Here is a 14,691-nt window from a genome sequence, read left to right as displayed (position 1 = left end):
TGGTCTTTTACTTCTTTTTCTGCTGCAGCCTTCGATCTTGCAATTACATTATCTCAGTAATGATAAGGTATCAGGCTCTTAATTTCAATACGCTATTTCTAGATCAACCTCTTTCTACTTCGTTGCATCAATGCATCAAGTGTAAGAATATATCGCGTCATTCGAACTATTCACAGTGCTTCGAAAGTATCGTACAAAGTCCTTCAGTCGACCAGATATACAAACCCTGACGTCGTTATTTTAAACCAAGTAAAGATTATCTAAGGTTCACAAAAGGTCGTGTTAAAGACATTTGAAGATTATAGAGGGTTATATAAAGGTACTTTAAAAGGTTGTGAAAGGTCGTAAAGTATCATACGAGGGATATTTGTAGGCCAAGAGAGATCGTGACCATGTCACATCAAAGATACTCAGGGACATGTGACCTAAGCGATACGTGTCTCGTATGATCGAGAAAGCTTACGTGACGCCTTCTATTTATACGTAATATTAATATTATACTCTCGAAAATACTGTTATTTCGTCTTAGAAAATTCTTATATTAACCACGAGAATTCCTGATTCGAAACTGACTACGAATTCCCAACGGAGTTTATATTGTTTCATGGCGAACAGTAAAAGCACAGAAGCACGATATGACTTAACGCGGCAACAGTTGCGTTACCCCGCATACCGAGCGAAACCGAAGGGCAACAACGGTAAGCAGCGAAAGCAACGACGCCGATGTTGTATGTACAACAGCCGCAGCTTTCCCATTTTCCGCGACACCATTTCCGCCGCAATATCGCGCGGCCACACACGCCCCATGCATTATGCAACGAATGATATACACACGATATCGCGCATTATGCGAGCGACAGATGTAACAGTCTGTTGCGCTCGTTGCCCGCGACTTACATTTTCACCGAGACGTACGTAGTCTGACTTCTAGCGCGAACCGCCACCAGTCAACCAGGCTCTTCCGTATTTCCTGTCATTCCTTGTATTCGCTCGCAAGTTTACGAAAGAATCGAGCACGCCAAACAGTCGAAAAAGCTGGAAGAAGTACGATTCGGATTTCAAGCACTTGGTCGAAAAGCGCGGAAAGCAGGAGAATTTGCATAGGCTCGCATGACATCGCGTATAGGCTGGTGCAAACAGGTTTGCATATGCAATCGTGCCGTATGTCGCGGTAGCTACATATATACACGCGTTACATATGTATCTATAATATATACAGATTTATATATATATACATATATATACACACATATATATATATAACGTCAAGAAACACGGGATCAGCTTGTACATAATTATGGTTGGTACACACGCATCGCCTGTCGATGTCTGCACATAATGTATGTACCTACATATGTATAAATATATGGACAGGAATCGACACACACAGTTGCGCAGGCTTGTGGGTGTGTTGTATATGCATAACGATTATATGCCTATTAGAGGAATACAGGGACGTATACATACATACAATATAGACACAGGAAGGAAGAGGAGTGGGATCACGGGGGATAGTACCATTACTGGTATTGATGAGCAACTGACCGGAGGAATTGGTTCAGCATGTGTGATCGATCTAGCTAATCTCCCTTTGCGGCCGGCCAGATGCTAATCTTCGATCGATATCTAGCTGCGATACGATATTGCGTTAGCGCGGGCAAAAAATCTGGAACTGCTGCAAACTATTAGATACCATATCTGGCAGGCTACTCGATCCAGTTAACTTCGTACTCGATGGGGTATCGATCGATCTACGATGGCTTCTGCGGTGCTGGAAACACTTTGAATCTACTCACGGCCGACAACTTTGACCCTATTTGCTGAGGCTATTAATGACATTCGGGAAACAATTTTACCGAGCGTTAGATGACGACGAGCTTCAGGTCTCGTTTCAAAGCGATGGTCACCTATCGATAAAGCGTTTATTATTGCCTCTATAGTATCTCTCGATACAATCGTAATGCGTTTCACTGTAAAAATTAGGCGGATTATTAGACACGCGTTGCACGAAGTTAAAATGTGACACGGCTCGTTTTTTCGAGATCGTGCGAAATAGAACGTGTCGATTATACCGTTAACATCCACGCGTGACCAACAGCCTCGAATTACTGCTACTAATTAACGCGTGTGATACCCCTTCAACGAACGTTTGCTACTGGAAGCGCTCCGTATAAACTTTTACGCCAGCCGTTTACACAGTCTACGGTTTCTTTACGACGGTTTCATTACGTTCTTCTCATACGAGAAATTAGAGATCAAGAGTGCATGAAAATTCATCGTGGGCGCCGAGTCGAGACGACCTTGCAAATTTGTGGCAGAAGGCGAGTAACTCGTCTTCGTCAAGAACCAGGAATACCCGTTAATTTTTAATAATAATCGTTCCTCGCTTCCGCCAGCGGCTCGCTTCCGAAGGATGAAACCAGCTAGAAAGTCATTAAGCTTACGTCGTCCACGTGCTATCCACGATCCTTGTGGGGTGATCGCGTCCTCACCTGGATATGTGGATGTACAGAAGCTTATTATGCAACGGGTGCGTGAAGGATTGCGTCCATTGCGTAGGGTGCACCCCCCTTGCACTTTCGTCGAGCGGAACGGACAAGGTACTTTGCTAAATTAAAGCGCGAACCGCACGCAATTCAGGCTCGCGCATATGCACGCACGCGTCAGACGCACGCACGCACGTATGCACGCATGTTGCATACGTTTCCACACGTTCGTATTCGGTCGTAGACGCGACCTACCTCGCTCACCTACCGAGAAATTTCGAGCTTCCCGCGTCGCATGCTCGTCTCTGTAAATTACACGGTGCATTCTTCACCTTCTAATCGGAGTTCGCGCGCGGAACGCAGTTACGCGATCGTTAGATAGCGCCAGTAGTTTGTCCGAGGGAAGTATAGATGTTTGTCGGAGCAGTTGTTACGTTAAATAGAATCATTAATTAACAGTCGCATAGCAAGTATCGTTGAATTTTGTCCGGTTATTTTATCGCACGAATTTATCGAGCGAATTGTCCGTACAATTTGCGCGAAGTAACCGGGTTATGGGTTAATTTATCGTGGTACGGAAAAGGTTCTCGAATAATTTGTCCCTAATAGACCATCGGAAGATTTATTAAAAATTCATGTATGCGATCGTTCGTTGGCGTATCATCGATCGTGCTTTTATTGTCGGCTAATGCGGTGTGTGATCGCGGTGGTGAGCACGAAGGGTAGCCGAGGAACAATGAAATGAAAAGCTAGATTTACTTTATTGCGCGCAGGTGTTGTTGTCCGTAAATTATCCTCGGTATATTAATGCCGCGTTGTATACCAGGACGCATCCACGAAAATAAATAATCGTCTTCCCGTGCATCGTCGCTCCAACTATTATCATAATTTTACGGTCGAGTGCGCATCGAGTGGATCTACGTGTTTCTGAATCGTCACCGAACGATTCCACGCGCATCGTACACTCCGCAGAACAAATAACGCTATGGTTTAACGGTAATTCGATGTAATCGCGTTTTATCGTTCAGCATTTAAATCGAAATACAGTTTGTTGTCTTTGTGGACTTTTAATCGAATATCAGGCGCCTACCTCACGATCCCCTTGTAAATCCTGCTCGAATTTTCAACGAGAGGAACGAACTTGGCAATTGTATGGCAATCGATTAAAATATTTTAATTGGGGGCGCTTGCAGTTGGACGTCCTATAACGAATGACTCGTATCAGGGCTGATTGTAAATTAAGCGCGAAACCGCCGTTGATTGGTTTAAAATCAGATCACTACGAATCCGTTCGTCGGTCAGTTGGATGCATCTATCGTTTGTGTGCATCGGCTAGGAGCGAAGAGTGGCAGGAATGCATCGCGCGAGGGAGAGTGCAATAAAGGGTGGCTGCATACAGAGAAACTTCCCTAAAATGAATTACACGGGCGTGGATCCGTTGCCAGGCAACCTTCCTCTCTTTTCCTCTCTCTTTCTTCCCTTTTCTCTCTTTAACCGTAATGCACTCTGCGCCGCCACGGTTTTTGTTTGTATTACAAAATCACCCTGTCACGGACGCATCGTGGCCAGTGATCGGGGAATTTGTAAATTCTGGGTCGAGCCCGGTCAATTGACCCATACCTAAAGCAATCAACCACGTTAAAAAAAAAAAAAAGAGTGGGAGGAGGAGCGACGGGGTGCAGTTTTTATATCGACACGTTTTACACGAAACCCGGCGAGCACCGTGACACCCAGGAATTTACCACTTGTCGTTCGCATATCATCCACGTTGACATTATGCAATTACGAGGCCGAAATTTATCCCGAACAAAATTTACGTTTTTCATACTATTTGACGAGTTTCAGTTTACGTACGAAGGGCGATAAATTCGGCTTGACAAAAGCCCCGTGTCGAGATCGTTTGCACGGCGGCAGGTACGTTTATTTTCTCCTTTCACAGAGACTTCGAAGATTTTTGCCATACGTCGAACGAGCAACGGTATGAGAAGAATACTGGAACGTGCGAGGGGTTCGGAATGAATATCCTTTTCGGTTCCGGCTGCACTCGACACCGAGTTCCCACAACTCGCACCCACCCCCCCAGTTTCACGGTTGTAACTGCGATTTGCTGTTTCGCGAGCTGGCCTTTAAAGTTTCAACCCTAAAAGTGTTTCACGCTTGGTATCACCCATTGATCGAATTTAAAACTGATGCGTAGCCGAGCTACCCGTTCGGGTGACATCGCTTTGACACCCGGATGTACTGATTTTACAAGCAGGCACGCGGCGGAAACGGATTCTACCAATGAAATTTAGGGTTGAAAAAGAAGAAAGAATGAGAGAGACAGAGACAGAGACAGAGAGAGAGAGAGAGAGAGAGAGAGAGAGAGAGAGAGAGGGAGAATGTACGAATGGAAATTTTTGCAAACAGAGTAGATACGTTCGAGGGTCGTATTTATCTATTCGCACAATGTCTCTGATGATAAACGTGACGAATCGCTAGAAATCGTTTCTCATCCCGCAACGCTGTATCAATTAGTCACGTCGATATTAATGATGAAACATTGCAAATAATGAAAACAATCGAGATAACGAACGTACGTTAAACGCATCTCCGAACAAAAGCTTCAACTAATTGCATTATAGCTGTAGGATTAACGATTAGATCTCGTTATGATCAATTAACGATAACGAACAATAAAATCGTTCAAATGCGATATAGCATTGATAACGATCCGGTTTCCAAGATTAATACCTGGAATGGGGAATATAAGCCCGAAAGGGGTTAGTTCAGGGACTTCCGTTGGCGGAGGTGGAACTGGGTTTCCAGGTAAACGCGCTATAGGATTCCGCAATGGCAGACGCGTTCCTAGACTCACGGCGATTCCGTTGAACCGGTCATTTTCGAGAAACGCGGAAGCCTCGTAGAAGGGTAACGGTGTTGCATTTCACCATAGTGTTCCGTAAGAATCCTGCCGAAGCGCACCGATATGTCGGATTCATTGCGCAATTCGACGAACCGAACTGCCATTCTGCCGATCGATACGACGATAATTCCACCGATTCCCATTTCCGAGTTGCTTTTTGGGCTTGGTCCAAGTCTCGTTCGAATAAGAACCATCCATAGAAATCGTGGAAATTGAAACAGTATACCGTCGATAAGACGCATCAATCACCGTGCAAATAACAAGCAAAGCCGATCTGGTTCGCGCAATAAGCAGCGCCAGACCTGCGGCGATAAAACGACGCAATTCGAATAAAACGAAACGAAAGGACCTTAGCGGTTCGACGATTATTCACGCTATGGCCATTTGTTATCGGCAGATTACCCGCGCAACGTATTGACGAATGGATTAACGTCGGGTTTGCTCAACGCAGCTGATAAGGAGCCGATAAGGGACACGTAATTGCGACGAAACGGCTGCCGACACTTGCCACGGTAGGAGGTCTCTATACAGCGGCGTCGTTCTCGGGCTTCTATCGCCATGTCGCCGAATCGTAAAAAGCTCGGCAGCCACACGCTTTGCATACGGCACGTCCAATCGCAAAATCGGATGTCACGTTTCTACGTTACCCGTTCGAACGTTTTCTTATCATGCACCGTGAGGCTGTTCCGGTTGTTAGACACAGACGTTTCGTTTATTTTATTCGGCCGCGTTTTACTTTATTTCCATCGACGGTGAATAAGTTTCCCATCGGGGTTCGGGGATTAAGTAAATCTGGTCACGTTGAACGAAGGAGGCGGAACGAGCGAGTGTGCGCGAGTTGGAGCGATGCCCGCGATGGATACGCGTTATCTCGTATCGAGTCCCCGGCGTTTTATCTTCCGTGTGTAAAGAAACGACCCCGAGCTGATACCGAATGGAAACTCGAAGACGGACCGTATTTACAGAGAACTTTTCTCGAAGAGAAACGCGCGTACAAAAGAGCCTCTCTCACCACGGGCGGCCGGCTACTGCAGTTTACTTTCGTGTAAACACCGAGCTGCCGCGAGTCCCAGCCTGTTATCGCAGGATTATTTCTTTCATTCGTTCCCGACTTAAGGATACTAAGAATAAAATATGCACGGACAGGGCTCTTTGGGAGCCGCGTTTCTTCAGTACCATTCCCTCGGTCGTTCTTCGATAATTAGCCCTGTTAATTGCGAAATATCGTCTCTCTTTTTCTTCCCGCTTCGCAACCACGCCGCGTATACCGATTTAACGAGTGAACGAGTGAGATAGGAGCAGAGAGAAATGGTATTAAAAGAATGTTTACGAGAAACCGGTTCTGGTGTTAAAGTATAATAGGACGCATGCCTCTGGCTGTCTTTCTCTCTCTCTCTCTCTCTCTCTCTCTCTCTCTGTCTTTCTTCTCTAAGGCTGCCGGGATTAATATCGCTAATTGTTAGTCTCAAAGGATGCGAAGTATGTCGGCTCGAAAGTCTGCAGGGGGCTAAGGCAACGACTTGGAAAATTAAGGATTAAGACTTCGGGGCTAATATTGCCTCGTCTTGTATGAAACATGGACGAGCTTGCTGTAGGTGGTAATTCGGAGAACAAAGGGGTTTTTGTTCGGCTTAAGAACGTTCTCGCGAACGAAGCATTTGCGTTCGAACAAGTTGGTACAAATAATGTTTATCGCACTAGCGCAAATTCTGTATACGTGTCTTGGGTATAGCATTTCTAGATAGAAATATGTTTCTTAAAAATGAACGAGAGTCAAAAATAAGAGTATGAAATATTTTTATAACGAGAAGGTACGAATACATGTATATGTATAAATATCGGAAGAGACTTACGAGATCCGTCATGTTTTTAAGATGCGTCTCGACGTATTGTTTTAAAACACCGCGCTATCATTCTCACATTACTGTTTGCTTTGCCTTTGGACTTCCAAAGAGGGAGATTCTCGGATTTATACGATAAGAATGCTCGTTCTTATTCGTCTGCCTCTAAAATATCACATTTCACGTATCGGGTTACGATTTATCAAGTTTTTAGGCATACAGAAAATTTAAAAGGGGGATATCAGATTGCGAGTTGCCGCGTTGTCAAAAGAATATTGACTTTTTCGAACTAACTACGACACTGAGCGTTAAAAAGTTTGCATTAATTCAAAGACATTAGTATCAGAGCCATGAGTAAATATTGGCAAACGACTATAGATATCAACAGTGGACAATAATAACATTACTAAATATCTTTATATTAAATATTATCTAATTTTCCGCTCCAACCGGTTCCAGCCACAACGTTACGCTTTGCGAAAAATATAATACGATCGTTAAGATGTATCCTGTATACTCGAAGTCAAGTGTTACAGACTACTGTTACAGACATCAACAGACATAATTAAGAATGTATCAACGCGTAATGGATGGTAGCGCTTATCAAGTTCTTTCAGCCAGTCGAAACAGTCCGGTCGCGTCTGGCTCCGCGAAGAGACTTTCTTCCTCTTCTTTCTTCGCGGTAAAACCAGCGTCATTTATTATAATGCCTCCGGTCTGCGCCATACATATAAACATCTTGGCCTTTAGAAAGCACAGGGAACGGTTACTTTCACTTTTACCTATTCTATGTATCCGCGCGTGTACCGTATCGCCTGTGTAATGCATGGACCCATTCAAAAGGTGTCAGACGATCTGGCGAATGTTATTTCCACGGTCACTTTCCTAGCAAGTTTTCTAACTTGCCCTATCTCTGAAAGGAAGGTCTCTTGTATACGTCGATGGGATTTGTGGGATCTTCCTCGTTGTAAACCTATCATTTTCCTCACTACGAAGGTTATAACTTTCCTCATACGTCAACCAAAAATGATACTTTGATTAAAGATCCTTAGATATCTTTACAACTTGGGGGGCAAGAATAAATCTATGGCAGCAAGATTTCTAAAATTATCAACCTGTCTATGACACACCGTGTACGTAATTGCAACGTATACGCGAGAATTGAAATGTTTTTTAAACGAATACGAACTAAGGAAGCGGGAAAAAATGCGGGCGAAAGATAAAAGTAACCGGTGCACCGGGTGATAGATCTTTATTAGAGGTCGGTGGTGCATAAGTCACGCGACGGGGGGTGACTTTTAGCCATCCTCGTAATTCTTTGAGCACGTACGCCAACCCCATGCGGATGCGTTGCAATAATGGGACGCAATTGCCGCAAATGATCATCGGTTTTACCTTAGGGCCACTCATAATTCGTGGAACAGATCTTTACGTGGATTATATAGCAGGCTGAAAATCATAGTGATGCGAGTTAGTGAACTACTATTTTTCGTAAGATAGTGTTTTAGTTCCATTAGTACAAAGAAATTCAACAGAATTTTAGAAAACATGTCGCGATGCAAAATAAAATTATAACTTAGCCAGATAGTTCATTGAAAAGCTTGTTCGAATTTTGACTTACATGGCTATGATTCTCAGCTTGCCATATGACGTCGTTTAAATTGCACATTGTATTTTCGAACACGATACATCTGTTAATAATATCGGTCTTGTATATTTGCAGAATTAGCTCGGCAGAGACAGCTGGCTCCGTATTCGTAATAATCGGTAATCGAAAAGAGTATATACGCATATATTCGAACATCTGTTTCGATGATTTAAGTAAATACATTAGTTTAACGGGAATTGTTTATAAATATATAATAATTATTGTTTGTATATAGCTTTATGGAATTTGCTATATTTCAGGATATAAAATCGCTTATAACTATAACGGGGATGTAGCTCAGTGGTAGAGCGTTCGCTTTGCATGTGAAAGGTCCCGGGTTCGATCCCCGGCATCTCCAGTTTTTTTTTTCTCTCCACTACGTATGTTTCTTTTTTTTTTTTTGCTTTTCATTACAATAATTCGTATTGAAATTTACCATACGCTACAATTTTCCATTACAAAAATATATACAAGGTAACTTAAATTGTAAATTAACGTAATTTTCTATTTATACGTGGGCATAAACACGTGTTGCCAGGATTAATCACAGAGTAAAATCATTGACACAAATGTCATATAGAAAGACCAGAAACACCGTAATTATGGGATTATAGGCAATCTCGGGAATAAGAAATATGTAGGTTATTTTTCGAATCTCGCACTTGTACTTTGATTTTTGCGCAATTTAATCTTGATTACCAATAAATCAATGGAAGAAAAAGTAGAAGTCGGTGGTTTATGCAGTGAAATCTGATATTCGCGTAAAAAAGCACGGAGTTAAATTGAAATAACAGGAAGCTGCGGAGCACACGTATAATCATCGATTCCCCTCGAGCGTGCGGTCGTCCGGTATCAGCAATCAAAAGTTTCCTCTCCGTTTTTTCCTTCTTTTCCATTTTTTGCCTCTCGTTTTCTTTCTTTTCAGAAGCCTCGCAACTGCCGTCCATCGACCGGACCGACATTTTACGTTTCACGAAGCCAGAAAATCGCGAAATTCGCAAGCATTTTATTAAGGTTTCCCGATTTAATTTTCCGAGGATACAGGACACTACTATTAAACGACCGGAACACGTTTCCCGACATCAACGCGAGCCAGTAATACAATAACCGTGTTGTCACGCTGACAGAGAGGCAATTTTAGGATTTCAGTCAACACAGCCCTCGAGAAACTCGCGAAACAAACGCGTTCTCTACGCGTTCAAAACTAAATTTTAATTACTGTACGTCGCGTGTTTCCGAGCAATAGCCCGTCGAGCCACGCTCGCGAACCTACGTAAAGGAAAATTCTTTTCCTGCGTTCGATTAAATACCGAGGCAAATCGTTCGGACCGTCACGTTTCTTTCATCGGTGGAAAACAAAGGCGAAACACCAATGGATATATGTTCGCATATCGGAAGGTAAACGGGTTGAGGGATCTCGGGGAATGAATGCCGATCGAGCGCCCCGAAGGGACCGATGCTCGCTTGTTCGTTCTCGTTCGGATGCCTTTTTCCCTTTCCTCTCGCGTGTTCGTCTCTCGATATAGTCGGCAATGAATTCGAAAAGAGAGATAGAAAGGGGAAAAAGAAGCAAGAAAAAAAAAAAAAAGGAAAGAAACGATGAAAGGAAGGGTGAAGCAGAAAATGCATATAACTGCAGAATCGTGTTGAACGCAACGGAATAACGCGGTTTCCAACTTCGACGTTTGAACGTTTCCTAATCCGATTAGCGCAAAAACTGCATCCCATTGCAATGGAGCATTGGCGTTACGAACCGCGTGGCGTCTCTCTGCGCGAAATCGTGTACCACGCAGCCTGCACCGCCTGAAACTCGGCTGTACGCAGACTGCACGCAGACTGCACGCAGGCTGCACGCAAGCAAGCCGCGCGGTTCATTTCTCAAGCTAAACGCATTTATCGGTGATGCACCGAGGGAGAAAATCAGAGCCCTCCGCCTCTCGCCGCCGACGTCGTACAGCCATTGTCCTCGCGTACGCGTCGCCGTTGTGTTAGAGAATGCCGTGGCGAGGTGCCGAGCAAGGGGTTGCGTCGGAGGGTTCGGAGTGGAAGGACAGGGAGTAGAGGGTTGCACGCCATACCTTCGACATTACGTCATACGTCGATTCTCCGGGGATTCCCACGGCGTCAACCCACGCCGAGAAACTTCGTCGACCGCATTCAGCAGGTAATACACCGCTGTTTTGCACTTATCACTGTTATTAGAGATATTAATCAGCCGGTGGAGTTACGTACACTTTTTTTCTCGTAGGATACCAAGTTTTCTATTTGCTTTCATCTGGCAAGAGTTCTCTATTGGTTACCTACTAGAAGAAGGAAGAGCTCGCGGTGTTTGTGTACGCGAAGAAAGTAGGTTTGTTGGTAGCGTGTAATATGTACGAAGAAAATGAAAGTTACGAGATCGATTCGCGTTGAACGGAAGAATGGAATCGATCGAACGAACGAATTCCACGCGTTCGACGCTGGCAATCGTCCGATAAGAGCCATCCTCCTGTAATCGTTTTTCCACGTTCCAACCGAACCGTTGCTGGGTGAAGAAGTTTAAACAAAAAACAAAGAAGAGAGGGAGCAGAAAGAGAAACTGTGAAAAAGGGAACAAATAATGGAAATGGTGTCTCGCTTAGGGGTAATCGTCGTCGCGTGCTCGCAGAGTAAAAATGGGGCTGCCGCGGCTGATTAATCATCGGCAATCTCGCGAGAGCGCGTCGAAAGGACGCGGCCATTAAAGGCAAACGACGAGAACTTCGTCACCGGTCGGCGTTCGACGATCGTGTTCCGGGGTTGAACGAGTTATTTTTTTTTCTCTCCCTTCGCGCGACGATACGTGGCAGAAGGAGAAACAGAGACGAACGAGTAATTTAATTGAAATTCCCCAACCGTGCCCTCACCAGCGGTGGCGCAGAAATTGTGGAAAAATCGAGTCATACGATCGCCGGGGCTGCGTGAAAATGGAATTACGGCGGAGAAACGAGGTTTGTCCGATGATGCAGGTGAATGCCGGTTTCACGAGGGATCGAGCAACCGAACGTACAAAGGGATGAAAAAACATAGACTCGTCAGTCCGAGGAAAGACCGAGGGTTTATAGGGACAAAATTTTTTTACGTTTAAATTTTAGCCTTTACCTTTGCATTTGTAAATTTACGTTTAAATTAGCCTTGCAATATTACTCTCAATTACTCTACGCGATGCTCGCGAGTGCGAGAGTTCGTTCGATGTCAATCATCGTGCGTACACAGAGCGTTCTCGCTGCCTGGCCTCGAGCAGCAAGCGCAACTCAACTGAAAGATATCCTATCTACAGCGTACGTACGAGTTTGCCATACGTGTGTATGTACATATGTGTAAACGCGTATGTACGGTGTACAAATTGGTCGGCGCACAAATTAATCGATAATCTGACCGGTAATCGAAGAGTTTTCCGAAACGTTGCGTTGATGGCTCGTACAGCCGGAAATATTATAGTCGGGCGAAATCAGCCTCGAAATACCGACGGGACAGTGATCAAGGGTCGACCACTTATAGCGCAATTTGTTTTAATTAAAAATCGTCCGCGCCTGCGGTACAATGAAATTCGCATTATACGCGACGATGCACGGCGATATACGAATTTCGTTAGCGAAAACGCAACGTGAGATCGATAGCGATACTGTACCGATATCGCTGCATGGTATACCGTCTCACGAGTCGATGAGTCGCGATATTAAATGTATTGGCTCGGTGTTAATTATAAATCCATGGGAGCACGCGAATTGAACGATCGTATCGCAACGGAGGCCTCATTTCGATATGCACATTTTAATTAGCGCTCGAACGAAGAAAAGGCGATATCTCGGTGGCGAGACAAACAGAAACACCGTAATTCGATTCGGAAAGTGCAAATATTTGATAAGGTTGTAACGTTGTGTTACCAGAGGTTCGCCAGAGGCGTGGTAGCTTGTAGGCGGAATCGGTGCAATGAAGTGCATATAGACACTTCATCACCGCGCATCCGGAATCGCCGGAGGTCAGTTACGCGAAAATATTCCCCGTTGTAACATCGTGTTTCGGAAAACGAGAAGGCTGCCTTCGATCCGGAAACACGCAAACTCCAGCTATAGCCTGCTTGTTTCGCCCATCTGAATCGTCTATTTCGAGTTTACAGCAGCGGAAACCCGAATCGAAACGGAGGTCAGTTACGAGAAAATATTGACTGATCGCGCGTAATGGCACACCCGAGTGCCAACAATAGAATCGTGCCTCTGCCTACGTGTACGTAGCTATCGCGATGCGAAGCACGCGTACCTGTACTCGTGCGTATCCATTCTCGTACCTATGTCTATGTACCTGTACATACACGTATATACGCAAATTCACGCATCCATACATTGAAACATGCAGGCGTTATCGCGTACGAATCACGAGTAGAGTCGGCTAAGCGTAGAGACGTGCGGCCTGATGTTAAAGCACGGACATTTCCTGGTCCTCATCAATTGTCATTAAACGACATGATTATTGCGCGTGTTGACGATTATTGCGGCGATAGGCCGTTACCGGAATATCCAGCGAAGCCCGCGGTCTCATAATGATCGATGCTCGATACGTACTCATCGAGTATTTCGTTAATGGCCGGGACATTGTGTCGAGCGATGTGCAGGGCCTCGCGAAAATGCCAAAAGCCCTTTCCCATTGACCGTTAACGAGCCGTTTCGAGGAGAGCGCATTTTATCCAAAGAGTCCCTTTGGTTCCGTTTTCCACATGATGTCACGGCGGTTGTTATCAGGGTGCGACCATCGATCAATGACCCTGTCGATAAATCGCCAATGCGATAACATCCAATCGGATTATTTCGCGGTTCGCTGATTATTTGAATTTTTCCATGTGATTCTTGCACGACCACGTTAATGACTTCAATCGTTCAGGGAAAGATCGTTTAACGCGCGAAATGATCGTATCATCCGGTTAATCGTTAGTCGTGCGAGAGATGAATTTGCGTTACCGAAACGAACGAACTGTAAGTCACGAAACAGAGCACCTGTACGTACGTCGAGTATATTATCCGGCTACGAGAGCGTGTTCCCTTCGCTAGGTCCGATGATTCGCCGAATATAATAGATTTATCATCCCCAATTGGCTTCTAGCAGTTTATTTCATGGGAATCCATGGACGATGATCGCCCCCGCGCGAGCCCCTCGTAACGCAACACGCTGATATACGCGCAAGGATTTTCTCTATGATATGCAACATGCGGGACGTAATTCAGTCGGTGCAAGTCATCGGGATCATCTACGTAGGACTACGATCGCCGCTAACGATCCATCATTTACCGCGACAGCCACGAGTATTAGGTTAAAGTGGCGGCGTGATTCTGCTAAACGCGATGCTAAACAGGTACCGCTTCTGTCGCGAACCTTTCCACCGTCACGAACAATATCGTCACGTATCGAACGATCAGTACGTACACGTTACTTGTCGATATCGACGTCGATCGTAACGAGCGTGCACGCGTAGAAGACGTTAACCGTACGAGGAAACGTTATGAAAATTTGTACAATGTGATTTCTAGAGATCCAGTAGTTTGATAAATAAAAGAAAAAAGTGAATATATCCGAGGTAAAAAGGGGCGAGGTTATAAAACATCGGTGTAAAGAATACGAAATCGCGACATTTATCTTCTATTTTGCAGTATGCTCGTATCTTCAACCCCGTAACGAGGGGATCCTCACTTGCAAAGACCGATTTCGCCTTATCTGTCCGGCTTATCAGCTACAAGAATATTCACGCGAATTTATCGATCTGTCCGCAGTCGTTTCGGCATGGCTGGCATTTTCTTTCTT

General features: G+C 44.7%; 1 long non-coding RNA gene and 1 other non-coding gene across 2 annotated transcripts; both read left to right on the top strand.

Annotated features, from left to right (window-relative positions):
- The first annotated feature begins 9,166 nt into the window (after positions 1 to 9,166).
- On the top strand, positions 9,167 to 9,238 carry Trnaa-ugc (transfer RNA alanine (anticodon UGC)). The gene has a single exon. It is a non-coding gene; the product is annotated as a tRNA-Ala (tRNA).
- Positions 9,239 to 10,665: 1,427 nt separating this feature from the next.
- On the top strand, positions 10,666 to 11,310 carry LOC139988899 (uncharacterized). Its single transcript, XR_011800227.1, has 2 exons — positions 10,666 to 11,044; positions 11,129 to 11,310. It is a non-coding gene; the product is annotated as an uncharacterized lncRNA (long non-coding RNA).
- Positions 11,311 to 14,691: the final 3,381 nt, after the last annotated feature.

The sequence above is a fragment of the Bombus fervidus genome, chromosome 7, assembly GCF_041682495.2.
Source record: "Bombus fervidus isolate BK054 chromosome 7, iyBomFerv1, whole genome shotgun sequence".
NCBI lineage: Eukaryota > Metazoa > Arthropoda > Insecta > Hymenoptera > Apidae > Bombus > Bombus fervidus.
The sequence above is the reverse complement of the archived record's forward strand: the minus strand, read 5'-3'. Positions and strand labels throughout refer to the sequence as shown.